The sequence below is a fragment of the Bos indicus x Bos taurus genome, chromosome 13 (assembly GCF_003369695.1).
Source record: "Bos indicus x Bos taurus breed Angus x Brahman F1 hybrid chromosome 13, Bos_hybrid_MaternalHap_v2.0, whole genome shotgun sequence".
In the NCBI taxonomy this organism is placed as follows: domain Eukaryota; kingdom Metazoa; phylum Chordata; class Mammalia; order Artiodactyla; family Bovidae; genus Bos; species Bos indicus x Bos taurus.
The window spans coordinates 54709243-54731258 of NC_040088.1; the positions used below are offsets into that span (position 1 = coordinate 54709243).

The 22016-nt window shown below is 43.4% G+C and overlaps 1 protein-coding gene and 1 non-coding gene across 8 annotated transcripts in view; one reads left to right on the forward strand and one right to left on the reverse strand.

The window, feature by feature from the left end:
- The window catches only part of FRMD4A (FERM domain containing 4A), a 682056-nt gene that overhangs the window by 363001 nt on the left and 297039 nt on the right, over window positions 1-22016 (forward strand). The window lies entirely within an intron of this gene.
- Window positions 735-807, reverse strand: TRNAE-CUC. The gene has a single exon. It is a non-coding gene; the product is annotated as a tRNA-Glu (tRNA).

Consider the following 22016-nt stretch of genomic DNA (forward strand, 5'->3'; position numbering starts at 1 on the left):
GTTACCTGAGGGCCTGAGAGAGTTTCACTGGGAAACCTACTTGTTCTGTGACATCAAGGAGGGCTTCCTGAGAAGACAGTAGATGAGCAGAGGTCTTATTAATAAAGACGAGTGGGTATGAACTAGGTAAAGGGAATGAGCAGAAGCAACACAATGTGCCAGCTTAAAGTTGCTGCAGCAAAAAAAGGGGCACAACTAGACTGAATTTGTTAGGCTAACAGTCATGCGTCTTTATGTAATAAGTGTAATGCGATTTATATCATTTGCAGTAATGATGTCCATACTGCTTAACCGCTGGCCGCTCATCACAGAGCCTTGTTCTAACCTGGCACTAGACCTTCTGAAAACCAGCTGGCCTGCGTTAGAAGCCTCACCATCCAGTCTTAGCTGGAAATTTTCTTTATTCTCAAGGCTATGAGCTCATCCCCACACCAGATGGGTTCCTAATAAATGATGATTGTGCAATCTGATTATTTTCGTCATGCTAGCTCTCTTTGGAAGATGGGAGATGGAAGCAGGGCATGGGATCTCTTTATCATCTTTCTAAGTTGGAAGGGAATTTCCTCATTATGTTTGCACACCCTGCATTTTGAGAGAAAAGATACAGGGTAGAACTAGGCAGTTCTGCCCTAAGGGTCCACTAACAGTAATGGGTTTTTAGATTTATTTATTCGGCTGCACCAGGTCTCAGTTTTGGCACACAGGATCTTTTAGTTGCGGCGTGTGAGATCTAGTTCCCTGACCAGGGATCGAACCTGGGCCTCCTGCATTGAGAGTGCAGAGTCTTAACTACTGGACCACCAGGAAGTCCCAATAGCAATTTAACTGTAGACAATCAATTCATTTTCCTCACCAGGTACATGAATTAAAGTAACTGGGGCTTCTGCAGTAGATACCTTGAAAATCTCAGTGACTTATCCCAACAGAAATGTAGTTTTCACTCATAGTAAGTCTAACTTGTTCTGGTTTGCATACAGCCCTCCCCAGAATCATTCAGGGTCATCTCATGACTTGTCCCTCCTCTAGGGTCTCAGTGGCCTATTTATTTAATAAAGAAGAACAGGGCAGGGAAGCACCCTTAGAGTTTTTCATGGTCCAGACCTCGAAGTAGAACTCTTCCCTTATACTCACATAACATTGGCCAGAAGGTGGTCACATGACCACCCCCACCTGCTAGGAAAGCTGGGAAGAACAGGTAGGTGGGTACCTGGCCCACCTATTGCAGTGGGCTTAGGGCATGTACCCTAAGTCAGTGAACTAGGTATGAAATCCCAATCCCCAGAGCACATCTTCTCATCCAGGAAACAAATAACTCTATTTACCACCTACTGTTATCTTTAGGGGACTTCCTTTGTGACTCAGATGGTAAAGAGTTGCCTACAATGCAGGAGACCTGGGTTATCTTTAGGATTGAATGAGGCATTACATATAAAATACTTAGAGCGAGTATGATAAATAATACCAGCTCAATAGATGTTAAGCTATTATTATTAATGTATTCATTTGCTATAAAATAAGGGCAAATTTAAAGGTGCCTGAGCCTTTTGTATCATCTACACTGAGAAATGAATGGGGATATAAAACAATATTGTTTAAATTCTAAATGAAGGAAAAAAATACTCAATTTCCAAAATTTGTGCAAGATTGTTCTTCGTGAGTCTCCTTTCAGTTTCCAGGGATAATTTAAGGAAGTCTTTTGACAGACAATTATGTCAGGAAGTAAGCTGTGACCCAAGATTCAAAGTAGGCAATCTTGGTAACTTAGGTAGTGGTGGCCTCTGGGGACCCAGCGCTGAATGAGAGTCCCAAGGTTGGTGTTTCCTAGAAATCTGAAGGGCCCTCTGATCTATCCTCCCCGCCAAGCCTGGATCCAAGCATGGGGGCTGCCTCTCCAATACCAGGCAGCTTTGTTTGTGCTTTCTAGGCGAGCATTTGCTTTGCGATTTCCCTGTTTCAGGGCAAGCACTGTGGCTTTTTGGAGCAGCATCTGCTGGTTTGGGCCAAATTACCTGCAGTTTGCTTTCTCTCTTGGCCAAGTCCAGAGGGCAGGGTACCTCCCACCCCCAGCATTTTCCAAGCAAGAGGCTGTCCTTGTTGCTCTCCAGGCCTGGGGTGAAAATTACACCTGACACTTCATGTGAGGGCTCTGATCCAGGCATAGCAGCAGAGGGGCAGCAAGTGCCAGCTCTCATGGTGTGCTCAGAGGCAGGTCTAGAGGATCCTGATGAGGTAGATATGACCTCCTTGAACCCCTGAGGTTACATTTAGTTTCCTCCTGTGCCCACGAAACCTTAGCTAAACCCATGGAAAAAAAAAAAAATTGGCTCAGCTGTTGTGTCACAACCTGGCCTTGCTCTTAAATGTCACTGCAGGGTATTGAGATCAAATCTTAAAAAACAAACAAACAAAAAAAAAACAAACCAGCTTTTGAAGAAGGTGGATAGACATTATCTGATTATCATTGAGAGAAGAGGTTGCTGAGAAAAGATAGTGAAAATTCCAGCCCTTGTTTTCTAATAAATTTCACTTATTTAAGCCACTTTGTAGAATAAAATACTTGGAGTGCTGGGGAATTTCGTTAACTTAGTCAAGAGTAATTCCTTCTCTTCTGCCAAGGCTATATTGCAAGCAACCAAGGAAACTACTTGTTGAGACTGGTGGTGACTATAAAACTAAAGTAATTGTTTATTGAGTTATGCTCCAAGCACTTTGCTGTGGCTGTTGTTCAGTCACTAAGTTATTTCCAGCTCTTTTGCAACCCCATTGTCTGTAGCCTGGCAGGTTCCTCTGTCCATAGAATTATCCAGGCAAGAATACTAGAGTGGATTGCCATTTCCTTCCCCAGGGTATCTTCCCTATGTAAGAATCGTACCTTCATCTCCTACATTGGCACGTGGATTCTTTATTCCTGAGTCACCAGGAAAGTCCTCTAAGTGCTTTACATATACATTAATTTTCTCCATGATCCTTTAACGTAGCTACTATTATTATCCCCTTTTACAGGTAAGAAAAGGGAGGTTAGGTCACCCAACCCAAGGTCTTGCAACTCCTAAGAAACAATCAGAGGCCAGTATCTAGTGATTGTAGAAATCACCTGTTCACATTCTGCATTACTAGCCATCTACCGCAAGGAGGTCCCTTATGTTGCCACCCTTGGCTCCCACAGCCATTTGAGTGATGAGTATTGGGTCACCATGTCTTGGCATATTTGATAATCCTTGCAATACAGTCATTGGGTGGCCTTTGTCTCCTAGAATTCCCTATCTGCAGTTTCTTTGTTGTGTTTGGGACTGAAGGATAAAAACAGGGCTCTTTTTCATTGCCTGAAATCTAGTGAAATACACAGCCATTTCTGCCTCCTGGGCTAGATTCTATTACCTTGGTCTAAGAGGTTCTTGATAATAATAGCTGACAATTACTTAAGGATCCATATATGTGCCTTTTTGGGCTTCCCTTGTGGCTCAGCTGGTAAAGAACCTACCTGCAATGCAGGAGACCTAAGTTTGATCCCTGGATTGGGAAGATCCCCTGGAGAAGGGAAAAGCTACTCACTCCAGTATTCTTGCCTGGAGAATCCCATGGACAGAGGAGCCTGGAAGGCTACATAGTTCATAGGGTCACAAAAAGTTGAACACAACTGAAGTGACTTAGCATGCACCCATTGCCATTGTTAACGTTGCTCTTTTACATTTGAATCAGCAAACATTGACTAAGTTCCAACAGTCAGTATACTAATACTGAGAGAAAAACAAAAGCCTCGGTAAGGTATTTGCTACAAGTTTCAAACCAGCTGCGTAAATCGGTCAGGTGAGTAGAAAAAAGATAACTAGGGATGTGTGGCAGTAGCAGATAGAGACCAAGTAAGAAGTTCAGACAACAAATCCTGTGGGATTTCAGAGAAAGAAGGGACAAGACCTCAGAGCTGAATCAGGGAGGAAGACAAAGACCAGACAGGATTTAGCTATAGGAGAAGGAAAGTTTCCCAAATAGAAAAATTATTACAAATACTGGAAAAGATGTAGGAGAAACAACATCCGATGTATTCACAGTTGCCATATATGATCAACTTTCTAAGTGGCTAGCAATACAGAGGAAGGGAGGGAGAGTTTGGGGCCAGAGAGATACAAGGACCAAAATAGGACTGAATGGAATGGGGAAGTGAAAGGAGCAAAAAAACTAGTGATTTACTCAACCCCATGAATTAATATTGCAGCCAGAAATAACACCAAGGATTCCCAGTTCCCAGCTAGATTCTCAATATGAGACACTTTCCCCCAGCAAAGGAAGGCTTACATCCCCTCCTTTTTCTTTAGACTCTGCTTATGATGAAGTACAAGCCAAAGAGAAGCAGGAAGATTTATAAACATTAACAGTCGGGCAGAAGAGCCTTTCAAAGGAGCCTGCCTGTTTGTTGAATCTTTCAGCTTCAAGACACAGTTGCCTTCCCACACCCAGCCATACAGTCAGGGCCACCCCAGGAGAGAGCGCTGATCTTGTTATTAACCAACTGTTTGGCTCACTCTCTGGTTCAGGGCATGCTGACTCTTTCCAGGACTTTCTAAGCCAGTTGTTTAGCAAGAATGTTCTGGATAAAGCAGACAGTTCTCAGGAACTGAGGAAGTACCCAGTGTAGGGGCTGGAGAACATGGAACTCATTGTGAATCTCAGTTTTCAAAAATGCTCAAAGTCTCCTGCTTTCTGTCCCTCCCAAACACTTGATGAGGCCAAGACTCAGAGAGAGTCCATTTGTTTTATTTTTCTCCTCCGACCTTATACAGTCCTCCAAATCATTTATAATGCTCAGAAATGCATGTCAGTTTATTTGTACACTGCTAAATGCATTTTCTGTGCCACCGGAAAAAATAAACAGCCATACATCCACAATTATTTCCCTTTTTTCCAGTTAGTTATTTTTTTCAGTTTCTTGAGGTGTAACTGCCATATAGCACTGTATCAGTTTAAGATGTACAGCATAATGACTTGCTTACATATACTGTTGAGTGATTGATTACTGCAGTAAGTTTTATGAACATAGTTCATCTTGCATGCTTGCTAAGTCGCTTCAGTAATATCTGACTCTTTGCAACCCTATGAACCGTAGCCCACCAGGCTCCTCTGTCCATGGGATTCTCCAGGAAAGAATACTAGAGTGAGTTGCCATGCCCTCCTCCAGGGGATCTTCCCCACCCAGGGGTTGAACCTGTGCTTCCTGTGGCTCCTGTATTACAGGAGGATTCTTTACCACTGAGCCACAGGGGAAGCCCATCATCTTGCAAAGATACCAAAAACAAAAAGAGAGAGAGAAAGGAAAAAACTGTTTTTCCTTGTGATAAGAAGTCTTGGGGTTTGCTCTTTTAACAGCTTTCACATAGCATCTGCTGCTGCTGCTGTTAAGTCACTTCAGTCATGTCCGACTCTGTGCGACCCCATAGACGGCAGCCCACCAGGCTCCCCCATCCCTGGGATCCTCCAGGCAAGAACACTGGAGTGGGTTGCCATTTCCTTCTCATACAGTAGTGTTAACTACAATCATCATGACATATGTTAAACTACATCCCCAGTATTATTTATCTTATAACTGAAAATTTATACCTTTTGACTACTACTACTACTAAGTCACTTCAGTCGTGTCCGACTCTGTGCGACCCCATAGACAGTTTTCATCCAATTCCTCCCGCCTCCCACCCCTGCCTCTGGTAGTCACAAACATGATCTCTTTTTCTATGAGTTGGTGGGGTTTTTGTTGCTGTGTTTTTTAGATTCCACAGATAGGAGCAATCATACATTGCGTGTCTTTCTCCATCTGACTCTTTTCACTTAGCACAATGCCCTCAAGGTCCATCCATGTTGTTACAAAAGGCAGGATTTCCCTCTTTTCTTATGGATGAATAATATTTCATTGTGTATGTATACAACGACTTCTTTATGTATATATCCATCACTATGGACTCTTAAGCTTATTTCCATGTCTTGGCCATTGTAAATAATGGGAGTGAACATGGGAGCCACTTGTAATTTTAGATTAGCATCATGGTGTACCTGAGATGAGCAGAGACTTGGTGTCAGACTGATTCAGGTCCAAATTACCTGTCTCCACCAAACATAGGTCCATCATCTACCTGTTGCATGAACCTGGCAGGCTCCATAGTTGTCCTGAGACTTGGTTTCCTCTTCTGTAAAATGGGGGTAACAGTCAATTTCTTGTAAGCTTGTTTTGAGGAAAAGACATCCTCCCTAAAGCACTCAGCATATTGTGTTCCTATAGGAGATGCTCAATAAAGGGTAGCTGTTTCATTACTGAACTTCCCTGGTGGCTCAGATGGTAAAGCACCTGCCTACAATGTGGGAGACCCAGGTTCAATCCCTGGGCTGGGAAGATCCTCTGGAGAAGGAAATGGCAACCCACTCCAGTACTCTTGCCTGGATATTCATTCATCACTTGAGCATTCTTGGAAATCCAGCTTTGCTAGGAAGGCCCTCTGCAGTAGCTTTAGAGATAAATGTGAAAGGGCTCAACAACATGAAAACCACCTTGCTGTTTTTCACATGCATTACCAATTTCAAACCAAGAGCAGGAGAGCCTGGAAAATATAGAAATATTTTTCAGATGTACTACTTTATATTTAAGAACAATGTCCTTCCCCTCCTAGCATTGGCTACGAATCAGTACCTCTCTTCTCTCCAAGGGTGCCTTTTCAGCAGGCTGGGTCTCTCCACTATGAAGCAGTTTCTCGGTAGGGTCTTTAATACATGAGAAATTCTAAAACAAAATATACCCCAGCAGGGCACTGGGTCCATGTTGGCAAGTAAGCCTGCATCAGGTGACACCTCCACTATTGCAGTGTGTTTTTAATTAAAGAAGGAATTGCAGCCCCGGACTTCAAGGTGAACTGCCCAGCCCCATGTGAAAGCCCTCGGGCTAATAGTACTACTCTTCTGGGACCAGAGGTCCTTGAGCCAGAGAGCGCCTTCTCCACTCCTGCACTGTTTCAGCCTCACCAGCCACCAGATTCTTCTTCACTTGTTTACATTTCAGGAACTTGGGTTAAAGGACGGTAGATGGTTAAGTAGCATTTAGGAGCAGAATTATTCCAGTCGGATAGAATGACTACCTTACACATTTGGACGTGATGTATGCTTTGTTAAGATCCATGACGTATGGAAAATGAAGCCAGTCCAAGAAAGAAAATCATGGCTAAGGCTTAAAGAATCAAAGTCAAGGTCCTTTATTAGGAGAAAATTCAAACTGCTTTAAAAAAAAAATTCATTGGAGTTTAGTTGCTTTCCAGTGGTGTATTAGTTTCTACTGTGCAGCGCAGTAGAATATATATATATCCCCCCTTTTCTGGATTTCCTTCCCATGTAGGTCACGAAAGCATTCAGTAGACTTCCCTGTGCTATACAGTAGGTTCTCATTGGTTATCTATTTTCTACACAGTATCCGTAGTGTGTCGGTGTCAATCCCAATCTCACAATTCATCCCACCACCACCCTTTCCCCCTTGGCGTCCGTACATTTGTTCTCTATGTCTGTATCTCTACTTCCACTTTGTAAATAAGATCATTTATGCCAATTTTTTCAGATTCCACATATATGTGTTGATATATGATATTTGTTTTTCTCTCTTACTTCACTGAATATGACAGTCTCTAGGTCCATCCATGTCTCTACAAGTGAGCCAATTTCATTCCTTTTGATAGCTGGGTAATATTCCACTTTATTTATGTACCACATCTTTTTTATCCACTCCTCTGTTGATGCACAGATTGTTTCCATGTCCTGGCTACTGTAAATAGTGCTGTAATGAACTTTGGGGTGCATGCAAACTGCTTTTAAAGACAATGTGGTGATTATTTCTAGCCTGCCTGAGACCTAAAGTATCTCAAGTTAAAAGGGTAGCAACAGAATCAGATTGCACAGACCCCTAGTTTCACGTGGGTGCTCTGGGTGAATTTGATGCAGGGTTTTAGACCCCGGGAGTCTGTGATATACTCCAGGTGCGACCTTGGAGGAGCCTGACTGAGGACTGCATCACACAGGCTGCCAGCAGGAGATGGGGGTATCCTGCCATAGGACTCTGACACCCCGTCTGAGTGGGCTCTGATGGTTGAGGGGCCATGCTTCTCACCTAGAGACCCATTCCCATTTCTTGAACAGCCAGAGCCGTGAAGCACTATAGGGAGTTTTGAAAGAGGTATCTTATTTATTTCTGTACAAACCCAGAGAAAAGCAGTGAAGACTTGGTGGAGAAGTGAAAACTCCATACATTTGACTCTGTTTCTGCCTTGACCTCCTAGCACAGTTCTAGATGATTCTTCTTTTCTCTCTCTCGCTCGCTCGCTCTCGCTCTCTTTCTCTCTCTCTCTCTCTCTCTATGTATATATATATATATTGGTAAAGAAGGAGTGAGGACAGGTGGCTCCCTTGTGGTTATTCTTTCAAAATGAACTTCTTGTCTGATTATGATAGGCTGAGTTCTGAGATTTTTACGAAGGCTAAAAATTGCTGATGCTGCCAGGGTAACAAAAACATGTAGCTTTTTCATTTCTTGGGGAACACCTGCCATAGCTCACTGTAGAATAGAAAGGGAAATGCTGCACACGTTACAGGAAAGTGTTCACAAGGTGATGGTATATGGGAACAAAAGTAGGATACACAACCCTTCAGACACAGGAATTCCTATTTCACAAAGAGAAGAACATTCATTTTGAAAAATCAGGTAGAAAACAGTGTTATGACCAAAGTAGGACATGTGGGCTTCCCATATGTCAGGCACGAGGTTGTATGTTCTCAGATATAATTTAATTTTAAAAAACATTTATTCATTTGGTTGTTTCAGGTCTTTGTTATGGGGCTTGGTCTCAGTAACTGTAGCCAGGGACTTAGTTGTTGCATGGCATGTGGGATCTTAGTTCCCTGAACAGGGATCAAACCTGTGTCACCTACTGTTATCATCCTACCTTCAAACAGCATTGTTTAAAGAATGTCTTATATCTAATCTTGAGTGAGAAAATCAGATCTTGCTTGTTTTCCTATCTTCTCTGATGCTAGATGAACACTGTTAAGTTAGTTGAATTTCAGTGAAGGAGATAAGGAAAGAGAGATGAAATCTGTTCAGATTCAGCCTTTCCTCAAGTTAAAACCAGTCTTTGAGTCACTAATCAAGATGATGCCAGAAATAACATTACACTGAAACATCAGTAAAATTTATCCAGAACAACTAAGGCAAGTGTCCCCCACCTTTTTATTTTTCGCCTCCGCCTGACTGGGAATTCAGCATCCCCCAAAGCCGCTCATCTGGGGCGAGATCTTAGGGTGTGTGCCTGTTTTTCATCTCCACAGGACCAGCTGTGGGTGGAGGAAAATTCCTCACACAGGATCGGGTCACACTGCATTTACCCAGAGGGCTCTTTCCTGGGGAAATCGTCTGTGTGTTGCAAAGTCAGTAACTCTGCTAATTAAAGAAACGTTTTCTGAGATGCTGTGATCTGTCATAAGAAGTATTGACTCTTGATGACATGGGGAATGACTAGCATCTCGTTTCATGCATTCCAAAGAGAAAGATACACAGATGTGAATGTCTTTTCTCCATACCCATCGCTTCTGAAACAAGATGCTGAGAAATCTCAGAGTTGGAAAATGGAGTATAAAGGGAAAACACTCACATTGCACCTTTACTCTCAGTACGTAGTCACATCCAACTCTTTGAGACCCCATGGACTGTAGGCTGCCAGGCTTCTCTGCTCATGGGACTTTCCAGGCAAAAATACTGGAGTGGGTTGCCATTTTCTTCCCCAGGGGATCTTCCTGACCCAGGGATTGAACCTGCTACCAGGAAATACTTTGCTATATTACTGCTTCACTCCTGACACCACAAGTGTGGGTTTTCCACACATCAGGCAGTTCTGAGACACTATTTACCTCAGTTTTGACACTATCTACCTAGAGATAGCATCAGATACTACAGGTGAAGAGGTCAGCCTCACAGGACCACCCCCTCCACCACCACCCTTTTCAGATGCCAGCTGCAAGTACAGGTTGTGACCTGTGCATCCGATCAACTGCAGATCAGATGTTACACCACCACCTCCCAAGTTCCATTAATTGCTAGAGTGGCTTATAGAACTCAGGAAAACAGTTTCAGTTCAGTCACTCAGTCGTGTCCAACTCTTTGTGACCCCATGGACTATAGCATAGCAGGCTTCTCCATCACCAACTCCCAGAGCTTGCTCAAACTCATGTCCATCAAGTTGGTGATGCCATCCAACCATCTCATTCTCTGTCATCCTCCCCTTCTCCTCCAGCTTTCAATCTTTCCCAGCATCAGGGTCTTTTCCAATTAGTCAGTTCTTTGCATCAGGTGGCCAAAGTTTTAGAGCTTCAACTTCAGCATCAGTCCTTCCAATGAATATTTAGGATGGATTTCCTTTAGGATTGACTGTTTAATTCCTAGATAATTGGTTTATCATAAATGGATAGTACTCATGGACAGCCAGATTGAGGAGAAGCATAGGGCAAGGTATGTGGGGGGTGGTGAAAACATTCCACACCCTCTCTAGGCGCCAGCCTCCCAGCAGCCCTACGTGTTTACAGACCCAGAAATTCTCTAAACACCATGCTTTGATGTTTTTTATGAAGGCTTCAATGTGTAGGCATAATTGATTAAATCATTGACCATTGACAATTTTTTTAATTGGAGTATAATTGCTTTATAATGCTGTGTTAGTTTCTGCTGTACAAGGAAGTGAATCGGCCAGCCTCCCTTCCTCCTACCCTCCACGCCATCCCTCTAGGTCACCACAGAGACCTGTGCTTTACAACAGCTTCCCACCAGTTATCTATTTCATACATGGTAGTGTATACATGTCAACACAGCTCTCCCAATTTGTCCACCCTCTTCTTCCTCTGCTGTGTCCACGCATCTGTTCTCTGTGTCTGCATCTCTATTCCTGCCCTGCAAATAGGTTCAGCAGTACCGTTTTTCTAGATTCCGTATATACGCATTAATACGATTTTTTTCTCTTTCTGACTTACTTCACTCCGTATGATAGACTGGCTATTGATTCAACCTCCAGCCTCTCCCCCCTTCCTAAAGGTCTCAACCCTCTAATCTCGCAGTATTTTCCCTGGCAACCAGTCCCCTTCCTTCAGTTCAGTTCAGTCGCTCAGTTGTGTCTGACTCTTTGCGACCCCATGGATGCCAGGCTTCCTCGTCCATCACCAACTCCCCAAGCTTGCTCAAACTCATGTCCATCAAGTTGGTGATCCCCTTCCTTAGGGGCTTTCCAAAAGCCACTCCATTAACATAAACTCAGGTGTGATTGAAAGGGGCTTTTTATGAATAACAAAAGACACCCCATCACTCTTATCACTGAAGATATCTGAGGGTTTTAGCAGCCATGTGCCAGGAACAGGGATGAAGACCAAATATATATTTCTGATAAATCACAATGTTACACCCAGTTTCAGTTATCAGCTCGGTGGTATTGTGTTTGTTGTTGTGCTTAGTTGCTAAGTTGTGTCCAACTCTTTGCAACTCCATGGACTGTAGCCCACCAGGTTCCTCTGTCCGTGAGATTTTCCAGAATACTAGATTGGGTTGCCATTTCCTCCTCCAGGGTTTCTTCCCGACACAGGAATCAAACTCATGTCCCCTGCATTGGCAAGCCGATTCTTTTACCACTGAGCCACCAGAGAAGCCAGCCTGGTAGTAGTTAATAACTGTCACCAAATCTGGGACTCAGTATCTTGTATACAAAAATAGGGATTTATAAAATCTACCCAATAGAGTTGATGTGAAGATCACAAGCTGTGTGAATCATAAAAGATCTTACAAAATTTGAGTATGTTTGAAACTTTGCAACAATCTTGGCAGTATCAATTCTTGTCTGCATTATGTTCTTTTTGATGAAATGTGATACTAGACTTGAGCTGCTAGGACCCATATTTCCCATCTCAGACAGATGAGTACATGAAGAAAACTCTTCTGAAGTCATGTGTTAATTCTTATGTGAACTAAATTACTGTGTAAGTAAGCAAAGCTCGACCTAAAAAAATATATATATATATATAATTTTAGAAAATGCAGAAAACTTCTAATTTAGAACAAGATGAAACTCCTCTCATAAATCCACCCATACCAAAGTCAACAACTTCTTTGCCCTGGGTGTCCTCATTCAGCAGAATGGTGCAATTTTCACCAAAGATCAATCAACACTGACACATCATAATCACCCGAAGCACACATTGCAAAGCACACGGTGTACCTTAGAGTTCATTCTTGATGTTGTACGTCCTATGGGTTTAGACAAAAGTATAATGATGTGTATCCATTGTTATAATATTGTAAGAGTATTTTCAGTGTCCTAAATCTTTGCTCTGTCTATTCATCCCCAACCCCTGCCCAAAGCACCTGATCTTTTTTATTGTCCCATAGTTTGGCTTGCTCGTTGTTGTCCTACACCCATGATAGGCTGTCCATGTTGATTTTTGGGGGGCGGGGACCAAAATGATTGTTTGTGGGTTTGTTTGTCTCTTTTTTAAATTGAAGTACAGTTGATCTACAATGTCATGTTAGTTTCAGGTGGTGGTGGTGTTTTTCAGTCGCTAGGTCGTGTCTGACTCTTTGCAATCCCATGAACTGCAGCACGCCAGGCTTCCCTGTCCTTCACTATCTCCCGGAGTTTCCTCAAACTCATGTCCATCAACTTGGTGATAGCATCCAACCATCTCATCCTCTTCTCTTGCTGCCTTCAATCTTTCTCAGCATCTGGGTCTTTTCCAGTGAGTCAGCTCTTTGCATCAGGTGGCCAAACTATTGGAGCTTCAGCTTTAGCATCAGTCCTTCCAGTGAGTATCCAGGGTTGATTTCCTTTGGCTTGACTAGTTTGATATCTTTGCTGTCAAAGGGACTGTTAAGAGCCTTCTCCAGAACCACATTTCAAAAGCACCAGTTCTTTGGTGCTCAGCTAGTTTTAGGTATACAGCACAATGATTCAGTTATACATATTTATATATTCCTTTTTAGACTCTTTCTTTGTAGATTATTACAAAATATTGAGTATAGATGCCTGTGTTTTATAGTAGGTCTTACTGCTATATAGTAGGTCCTCGGTTATCTATTTTATGTATAGCAGCATGTATATACTAATCCCAAACTTCTAATTTATCCCTTCTTGAGCCCCCACTTCCCCTTTGGTAACCATAAATTTGTTTTCTATGTCTGTGAATCTCTTTCTGTTTTGGCAATAAGTTCATTATTTTAAAATACATGCTGATTTTTAACTGATCACTTTATAGCTCAGCCGGAGAAAGGTGGCAAAAGAAAAGAAGCACAGATTGGAGGGTGTAAAAGATGAGAAAGAAGACTGGTTTCTATTCCCATGGTAAAGTGCACTAAAGTTGCACTAAAAAGTGAGTCAGTGGCCACTAGAGTCTGTAGAGGGGCTCAAGGGAGATTAAGTGTGTTCCATGAATAAAAGACACATTTATGTGACTTGGGGAAATGAGGGAAATGGACAAGTGACCATCACACCACCCAGAGCACCTGAAATCTCTGTGATGAGGAGGAAAAATTCTGCCGTGTCAGGAGGTATCTAAAGTATCAGCTAGCTTCGAGAAGAAGGAGGTAGAGAGAACAGGGAATTTGGGGAAAGCTCTGCATCTCAGCTGCTTGGTTTCAGCCTCAGACCTTCAACCCATAAAATGTGCTCCTTTATTTTAGGGAAGGCCTTGTCTGGAAAGTCCAGCTGAGTTAATTCTTATAGCCCTGAGCTTAGGAAGCATCCTCAAGTTATCCCAGCTGCCTGGTGGTCAGGCACACTGGGTTAAGGGCAGGACTACCATCAAGCAGAGTTCAAAGCAGATCTGATCCCTTCCTTTGCCCCTTTGGATCCCAACTTATCATTGTGCACCCCAAAATTATTCCACACCTGTGTGTGTTAGCCGCTCAGTCATGTCCAACTCTTTGCAACCCCATAGACTGTGGCCCACCAGGTTTCTCTGACCATGGAATTCTCCAGGCAAAAATACTGGAGTGGGTTGCCATTCTCTTCTCCAGGGGGATCTTCCTGACCCAGGGATCAAACCCAGGTCTCTTATGTCTTCTGCACTGCAGGCAGATTCTTTACCATCTGAGCTACCAGGGAAGCCCTAAACCACTTGGTATTTCGCTCTGCGAGTGAGGAAGGCAAATCGTAGGGATGTGTAAATAATGCTTGGACTCTGATTCATGACTTTGGTTTCAGCCAGAGGAACGTAAAACCGATGCATTTTCCTGGCCTGGTCTGGCTTCTTCCTCAACGCCTGCGAAGTAAGCAAAAAAGTGAAGGGCTTAGTTGCTGGTGATAATTGGATAAGGAGAAAGAAAGGACAGCCAAATGCAGAGATTCCCCTCCCACCATTTAAATGTGGAGGTGGCAGGATTGCTAGGACTGACCCTGAATATATTATCGAGCTTTATTGAACTGCTTGTCACTCTGAGCATGTAAGTTCTCCCAGCCTGGTTTACTTAACACACTGTTCCAGAGGCGGAAACCAGTTTGAATTTGAACCTCCCCAGAGCCCTGCCTGGCATATTTGCAGACAGTTGTGCCCGTGAGACATCTCAAACTTTACAACTCGATATTTAAGCATTTATGAGACTTGAACTGTGTTCCATTAAAAAGAAAAAAAAAAAAAAAAGGTGGTGGGGGGATAGGCAAAGAAAAAAATATCCTGAGACTTCCAGCAAGGGTAATTAGCCCCAAATGTTTCATAAAGGATTTGATGACATTCTAGTTTTAAGATTCTTTCCCAGATCTGTTGTAGGAGGGAAAGAAAAAAAAAGGAACTTATGAAAAAATTTACCATTGCTTTAAAAAAGAAAAAAAGAACTGTATGAGTAAACAAAGTGGCTGGACCCATATTTAAGAGAAGCCTAACCACATAAAGCTCATCCCAGGGTAGAAGATTAAAATTTTACTGGACAGAAAATATTTAAGACACTGACTTGGCAGTTTTCATCTGCCACACCCTAGAAATACCTTTTTTAAAAAAACTCCTTGTCTATTTACTCTACATGTGCCTGTTGGGTCCAGGTTAGGCTTTGCCCGGCCACCTTCCAGTTAAGGTGTGCTTCTCACGTGTTACTCCCAGCATGCCAATGCTGGTAGAGAGGCGTGAGGGGCTATAATGACAGAAACGCTCCAGAAGAACTGATGCTGATGTCCACCCACATGACATCTCATCAGCATGGCTCCACCTGACAGCACCGACCTTCCTGGATGAGGGCCACACTGCAGGACTGTCCCCAGCAGTCCCAGGGGGCCGAAGACTCAGATACTCAGATATCTCGCGAAGACTCAGATACTCTGTGTTCCTGACTGAAGGGCTAGGGGTTGCTTTCTGCATGTTGCTGTGGGTACAAGTGGAGAGGGCACAGCACTAGGAGGTATTTATCAAGCCTTCCCGTGTCACAAAAGAAGCTTCCAGAACAATCCCTCAGCAGCTGAGACAGTACTCGTCTCCAAAAATATTAATAGCTATGAACTTCTGAACAGGGGAGTTTTCTGTCCAGTGCCGGGGAGAACACCTTGAATATTTAAGCAGGCCAAACACTACTGTGCTCTGTCCACCCTGCTAATGGTGTCCCTGGCTCATAAAAGATCCCCAAGAAATAAAACAGACCTCCCGAATGGTTTCAGTATTCACCTGCTGGGGAAGGGGCTCCCAGACAGAAGGCTTCTCCTGGTTTCACCAAGTCTTTCACTCTGCTCCTTCTACTTGGAAGAAACATTGCAAGTTCCTCCCGATGTCTGGGTTCTGTAAGACTTTATCTCTTTCAACAGCCCCGTGGATTTTGCCTGCTTTCCCATATTACGAATAGGACTCCCACTCCAGCACCTCCTGAGTCAGACTTTCAACACCAATTTAACCACAAACACCAACCTACTACCTTATCAGGTATTAACGAAAGGCATAAAATATATTGAATATCAGTATTATCTAAAAGGAATTAAAAGTCTTGGCTTTATACCAAAAACATTACTTTTGGATTTAAGTCTATTTTTCATCAAATAATCTATTTGATCAAGAGCTGGCTTTTGTGTCCTCACGCTGGATGTTTTGCCATGGGAAACAGCCCAGTTCTTCACAAATGCCATAGAAATTTGCAAAATGAAATATATAACCCATAGTTTTAGAATGACTTGACAGTGTTTTATAATTCACGAAACCATTCCCCACCCCACTCTGTGTAAGATCAGACACATTATGACAGAAACCACAACACAGCTGTTTTTCTCAAGGCAAATAAAAGCAGAAGACACAGCTTTTTTTTTTTTTTTTTTAACTCTCTTTATACCGGATGATTTTTTCATTTCTCCAGAAAATTCAGAGGCCTCAGAAAAATTCACTCCCGTCTTTTCTAGGTATCACAATCAGAAAATCAAGCCATATGCCTTAACCAGTTCAGGTTGTAACAAAACTTGAGACTTAATAATAATAGATAAATTTACTTCTCACAATCTGGGAATTCCAAAATCAAGGTGCCAGCAGATTCGGAGTCCTGTGAGACCCTCTTCCTGGTTCACTGATGGTCTTCTCGCTGTGTCCTCACATGGCGGAAGGGGCAACGGAGCTTCTGGGGTCTCTTTTAGGAGGGCACTAATCCTATTCACAAGGGCTCCACCCAAAAGCCCCATCTCCAAACACCATCACACTGAGGATGAGATCTCAAGACATGACTAGGGGGAGGAAAGCACAGACATGTCCTGTACACTGTTCCCATCGTGGAAACCCAGATATGTCGTCAACCATCCTCACTCCTTCCCTGGTGAAGCCTCAGTAGCCTGCAGGGAGTCCCTGATCTCAATCAGATGCCTTCAAGCTGGATGTGCCTTTCAGACCTGCAGGCATCCTGGGTTCTCAGAGCTCAGCCTCAGCAAGTTCACTCTCCTGTGAAGGGCACAGGGGCTCAGCCTTGCAGGCGGAGAGCAATGGAGAAGCTGAGATAGCACAGGCTGGGAGCCAGGGAGTGATGTGAAAGGGAGAACTCGTTAGTGCCTTTAATGAGCCTTCTCCGGTTTCATCTGCGGCTGAATCAGAAACTTTCCGAGTCATTTACTCTGTCATAGACCAGTTTGCAGAGTGGATAACCACCCTCAGAGAGGCGAGGGCTCTGGCATCCCAGGGAGGCTGGGATGCACACGTACTACCGCCCAGCATGAGGTCGCCGTGCTGGCCTGGGAGGCCAGGCACCAGCCTTCGGCTTGTGGGCTCCACCAGCAGCCTCTCAGAGCTCACCTGAACAGGAGGCTATGTGTGCAAGCTGGGCTTGCTGGCCTCTAACTTGCACATCCCATGATCCCTCCAGACTCTACTAACAGGCTTGGAACACGGTCTAGTGTCCTCAGGGAACCCCTGACGAACAAGCTAGAGTCAATGTTCCAGAAGACCTCAAGACTTTTCTGGGATCACACTTTGCCACTTGGTTCTCCTGTGGGCATCCAACCAGAAACATCGCCCTGGGAGATTCTAGACCAGGGTAAGACTGATCCTGCTGAAATAGCAGGAGAGGTTCGCTCCATTCCAGGGACAGTCGTGAGGTTGTGGTCACCTTCTCTTAAAGGGCAAGCACACATCCTAACTACAGTTCTACCAGCCTGAGCCTGTAGGTGGCAGAAAAGCTCCCCTAGGTAACCTGTCAGGTTACTGAGATTCTTCTCTTACCTTTTAGTTTAATTTAGTTTGACTTTGTTTTTCTTTTTTTCAATTGAGTATAGTTGATTTACAATGTTGTGTTAGTTTCAAGTGTTCAGCAGACTGATTCCATTGGCACTTTGCACTGAGTTTAATTGGACTCTTTCGACACACGGTCCTTGGACACTGGAATGTCCAAGGTTCTTTCTTCATCCACCTCATAGTTTCTTTGGAATTCTCCCATCCTACTTTCTCACATTGTAGTCAGTGGCACTGGCACTGTAGAGACCTGGTCCCATCCTGGCCACTGACTGGCCGTGTCATGATTGACAGGCTAACCACTCTGACAACTTACTGGAGGGCAGGACTGAGGATATGCTGGGCTGCAACCTTGCATGAGTCTGTGGATAAGGCAACAGGGTCAGGTTGCCTGGAGAGGCCAAACAGATCATCCTCATCTTGCAGCTGTTTTCCAGGGCATCAGCCAGACCCCTCCCCGGCAGGCTTTGCTTCTTATCACTACCCATATCATCCTCTGTTCCTCAGCCCCTGCAGAATCCACCAGGTCAGAACATTAACAGGGGTGTGAGGAAGCAGAAACGGAGTCATTTTTGCTCCAGACTCATAGCTTCAAGCCTGAGAAAAAGAAAGGTTCCCAGGATAATAGATGGACACGATGCAGACATCTAATTTTAACAGATAGTTTTTTCAATGGAACAAGAAATGACATATATAGCATCACATTAAATGTAAAGGCTCCTGTCTTCTTCTTCTTTTTTTTAATGAAATCAGCATGACATTAAAGAATGTCCCTTTTGGAAGGGGACCAGGAGTAATCCTACATTTTTGCCCCTTCCAATAATGGCAATCTCATACTTGTAAGTGGACACTAGGGAAGGCTGTCATGGCTGGCTTTGGTCACAGAACTCGAAGAAACTGGCTTCCATGGGAGGAGTCAACCCATGACCTTGACCTCAGTTGACACTGTTCTGCATGGAACAGCGTCAGACCCACAGGGAAGGAAGGATATTGCTCATAACTCTTTCAGATTCACCAAGCAAAACCTGGGCAGTAGTAATAGTTCTTGCTTTCTAACTCCTAGGGCCAAATGGCTTGTAGGACAAGACTTCAACAAGTATCGAGTTGTTTTCCTGTATTTATTTCCATCAAAGGCCTGCACTGTCTGCTCTGCCAACAATTGGAAATTAATATCTCGGTAAGACTTACAAGTGTGGATCCCTCCAAGGTTTACAAAGTGCTCCAACTGCCCAGCAGGACATGGAACCTTGTTTTCCAACCTAAGCGATGAGATGGGAAAATCTTTTTGCTGCCAGGATGGGAAATCTGTTTTAATGTAGGTTCTGCACCGACTCCCCTTGTGGCCATCCTGCTGAAAAGACAGGCAATACATTTAAAAGTTGTCAGGCAAGGACACTCACTCTGCAGTACCACAGATCATTATTGTTCTTGGCTCCACAAAGCCATTGGAAGGTTTCGTTCCATTCTATATTTAGTCATGCCTGCTATGAAATTAGGAATACTTTTATGTCATTGACATTTGACACATAGACATTTTTCTGGACGGACAAAAACATTCAAGCTCTCTTGTTAATGTTGGGAAAGTCCAACCCTCTCCTCCCCAAATGTGGCAGTTTCTAAAGTCAGAGCCAGGGACTAACAAACCAGAAATTTATATTACAAATATATCCCACACATTATGCCAGGGAAGTATGTCAAGAGCCTGACAGTGAAGCTGGCCAAGCCAAAATGTAATTCCCAAATAGTGAATTACAGCTTTTTACCTGATGAAAAATAGAGGCAAACTGGGTTGGTAATCTGATGATAAAGTAAAGAGTAGGTCCAAAGTATAACTAAAAGCATGTGGGTAAGAATTCTCAAGACCTCAGATGATCTCCAGGCTGGTTTCTGTCTCTAAACTCACTCTGCATTGACTAATCCCATGAGACGCTGAACCATTTAAACCGCACAGTTGATACCGGAGTTGAATTTCCTGTAGCTGTTTCTGAGGTTCTCTCCTTACCCTGCAGCCCTTATTCCTCCAAATCCGGGATTTGACAACCTGGGCACTGTGGACACTTCAGTCTGAACACTTCTCTGTTGCAGTCACTGTCCTGTGCATTTTAAGATCTTTAGCAGCATCCCTGGCCCCTACCCACCAGATGTCAGTAGCACCTCTCAAGTTGTAGCAATCAAAAATGTCTCCAGATGTTGCCAAACATCCCTTGAGCGTTCACCCCACTGTTGAGAACCTGTTGACCCCTCTGTGCCCAGAAGGAAGCTTTGTCAAGAGTTAACCTGAATTTGTGCTGTGTGAATATATGTTATTATTATCTATGGAGGGTGTACTGCAACGGAGCAAAGAATATACATTAAAGCCACAACAGGAGTGCTTTCAGAAAAAAACTTTTCTAATATTGAGGATCATTAATTATGATATATATCCAGTGGGACTCTTTGAAGATCTTTGAAAATTCGATTAGAAGACTAGTAGGTAGTTGGTTTAGGTCAGGGCATGTAAGTAGAATAGAATTTGCTTAAAGTCCTTTTTTAAATTTTTTTATTACTTTCTTTCATATGGAACCAAAAGGATATGTGTATACAAGAATACAAAGGAAAAAAGGAAAAGTAGATTGTTTCACAAGAGGTTTTTTTTTTCCCTTCTATAACTGAAGAGCTAGGCATTTGGAGAGGAAAAAAAGACACCAAGAATAAGCTTGAATGAGAAACAGTGGAGAATGAAATTGAGAAATTAGTGGATCATTCATAACAGAATATAATGGTTACAATTAAGAGATTTGCCTACTGATAAATATTTCAGAACATGCATGTTACTAACTGCTCCTCCATCCCTTTCACTGGAAATGGATTTACAGATTGAAGGGCTTTTTAAAGTTTAATTTTAAGTCCACTTTTTTTCACTTCAGTTTTATTAATCTTCAGCATAAATATTAATTTATGAGCATGATGCCCAAAGGGCCTCCACATAGCCTCTCACAAAGAATAATAAATATCACTGCCGCGGTTCACCAAAAGCAACACGAGTGTGAAAAAGCCTGACAATGTGCCACTCAATTTGAAGTGGGGCTAAAGCAAAGACACCCCTCCTTCTCCAGGACCTCATTTAAAGGAACAGCGCCCTAAGTAGGATGTATTTGGTAAATTTCATTTATGTCTTTATTTTTTTTTAGGCTGTGCTGGGTCTTCGTTGCTGCTTGAGGGCTTGCTCTAGCAGCGGTGCGGAGGTTACTCTCCAGTTGTGGTGCATGGGCTTCCCATTGCGGCGGTTTCTCTGGTTGCAGAGTGCTGGTCTAGGCACACAGGCTTCAGTAGTTGCAGTACTACTTAGCTGCTTAGCTGCCCATGGGATGTGAAACCTTTCTGAATCAGGGGTTTAACCCATGTCCCCTGCACTGACAGGTGGAGTCTTAACCACTGGACCACCCGGAAAGTCCCAAGTATGATGTATGGAAAGGCTTGGCACCGGGTTGCAGTAGGAAGAATTTTGGCATCCACTGCTTAAAGAGTTTGTAGCTATCAGCACATAAACTTCAAGTTGTTTTCTCCAGTTATCTGCTAACTATTGTTTTACCTGTCCTTTCTGCTTCACTAAGTACATTTTCCATGGGGTCAATTATTCCAGATCTTTACTGGAAGCACCTCTGTCATCAGAAGTCCCTTAACGATTCACCTGAGGTTTGCTATTAGCAAAATGAGAGCTCCTCTTTGCTCTCTCCAAAGACGCGTAACTTCTGGAAATGGCAAGCATTTCATGCTTTCTAGGAATAAAGGGGTTACACGACTGAGCGACTGAACTGAACCCACAAAAAGATTGCAAAAATGTCACCCCTGGAGGCCTTTTTCAACCTCTTATTTGCTGTCAGGAATCTTTCCGTCTTGCTGAGACGTGAACGCTCCCTAGGCTAGCCTGGCCAAGTTTGTTTCTTCTGCCTGTCTAGCCATGGGTGGCAGAGACCTCAGCTGCATTTATTAAATGGATCAGAAGCAACACAAAGAAATGTCAAAACAATTTATTTAAGGGGAAATGCTTAGTTAACACATGAGTGTACAGCATAAGTGATGAAAGCCTAACAAGAGGAGAATGTTTTTTTCTTTCTAATCAAAGAAGAACAAAGACTTGTAGATATTTGGGACTCAAAGCAACACAAGCATCCTGGGTTGACCACCTCATTTACAATGAAGAGCCGTTCTCAGCCCACCCACAGGAAGAGACTGGGCCAAGGAATCCAGTGGGATGTTCAGATTCTAGCCCTGGGCCATTCTTGCCTCTCCACCACCCCTGTGTGATTTAAAGCTGT